The following is a 2,152-nucleotide window of genomic DNA, read 5'->3' on the forward strand; positions in this document are numbered from 1 at the left end:
ACATTATATATTCACATATACCATATATCTGAGATTCTCTTAGTTTTCATCTTTATATGAGGAAAACAAAAAAAATTGAGTTACCAAAATATCACTTTTCAGTAGTCAGAGTTCCTATCTGAACAAATATATACATATGAAGTATGTCTCTGCAGATAGGTAGATACATACATACATACATATGCACATGTCAATTTTCTTTCAGTATTCTTTATGACTAGAAGGTATACTGTCTCCAAAGAATGTAAATTGAGTATCACCCAATGGGGAAGGTAAAAGCACATGGGGGTTTAAGCAACCAGCAACATATCACAGACAGGGGATTATGAAGTAGAATCAGAATATAACATTTCATTAAAAAAGTTTATAAATTGCAGGGTTGAAAAAGATGGAAGGAATAGGGGGTGACTAATTGAAGTCTGTGTTTGCTGTACCTTCCACTATCAAAAGAGAAAGCAAGAGAAGGCCTTAGTTCATTGGGTGAATCCCTGTGGGTAATTCATGGTAGAACTAGTACAAGACTTACACAGGATGGGCAGTTAAACATAGATTGTAATCTGCATCACTGAAGGGAATATCCAGATTGATGTGATCATGGAAACTTTTGAGCTATCAAAATTCCTATAATTGTTTAATTTTAGAACAAATATTTTATTTTTGAGGGGAGATCCTCTTTTTGAAATCAAGTAGAGTCAAGTAAGCAGATACAGAAGAATAATTTATACTAAAACAATATTTAATAATATAATGTAATAATATGATAAAAATAATTTGCATAAAACTTATACTAAAGCAATATCAAAAAAGAATAATTTTGAGGACTTTTTTAAACCAATAAAGAAACAAATGAGCAGAATCAGGAGAACAATATATACAATAACAAAACTATAAAAGCTGTAAGAACTATGATCAATACAACCATTGATGATTCCAGAGAACCAGTGATGGCACAGGCTCTCCATAACAGACATGGATATTTGCCACAGATAGTGATGGATTCAGTGTTCAGAATGAAAAAGATAGTTTGTATATGCCATTGAGAGAATTGAATTTGCTAAATTATGCATATATGTACAAAAAAGTTTTCTTTTTCCTTTTCTTGTTTTTTTTTCTCCCAATGGCATGAGTGGTTGGAGTGAGAGAAAATAGATTTATGTTAAATTTCTAATAGAGGTGGGGGTGCTATCCATATGAAATATTGCACGCACTTTTAGATGAGGTCATTGTATTATTTAGTTTTACTCAACATTTACCTTGTTAATAGGAGACCTCTCACAAACTGGGACTAATCTGTAAATGGTAGTAATTTTTTAAGTCAATATTTTTTAAATCAATAAAATTTTAAAAAATTGGTAATGGGACCACTTGGCTTTGGGACTTAAGAAAGAAGAAGCTAACTGAAACACTAAGGTGTGCTGTTATCTTATAAGCTTATCTTACTATATCTACATTGATTAAGACTTTATTCTAACTCCTTTTTTAATTCCCTTGTTAAAAAAAATCTTATGTCTGAGACCCTCTTCAATGCCACTGAAAAGTTGATTAAATTACTTTCTATAAATAAAAGAAATAATTTGGGACAGCAAAAAAATCACCTTTTTTTTTCAGCCAAAGACAAGGTTTATTAGAACATCCATCATATTGGGCAGACTCTTAAGGAGTCTGAACATTAGTAAACTATTGGCTAGATTTTAAGAATCTAAGCATCTTAATGGAGACAAGATGAATCTTATATACAGAAAGACTGTGGGAGGGGTCTAAGAGTGGCCAAGTAGTTTGGGGTGACTGGAAGAGGGGTCTAAGGAATATCTGAATGAGAATGGTCAGTAAACTGGGGCGAATAGAACTCCTGGGACCTGGACAATGTGGCCAAGGGAGAATGGAACCTAGGCTAGGATTAAGGGTGGAAAATGGCCCTGGGCCATAGGGAGGTAAGACAATGGAAGGCTAGGCTAGGTTAAGGGTAACAGAATTGGAAGACTGAGTATAGCCATAGTGAAAGGCCAGTTGATGGGATTATAGCCTCAGGGGAACCAGAGATTTGGCCAGTGGGAAAATCCAGGGTTTTTCCTTTCTGGGGTCTAGATCCCATCCTCTTCATTTCCTCCTCAAACAAGTGGGACCCAAATTTTTGGGGGGTAAGGGGTGAAGC

Source organism: Vombatus ursinus, unplaced genomic scaffold (genome assembly GCF_900497805.2).
Source record: "Vombatus ursinus unplaced genomic scaffold, bare-nosed wombat genome assembly UNPS02007612.1, whole genome shotgun sequence".
NCBI lineage: Eukaryota > Metazoa > Chordata > Mammalia > Diprotodontia > Vombatidae > Vombatus > Vombatus ursinus.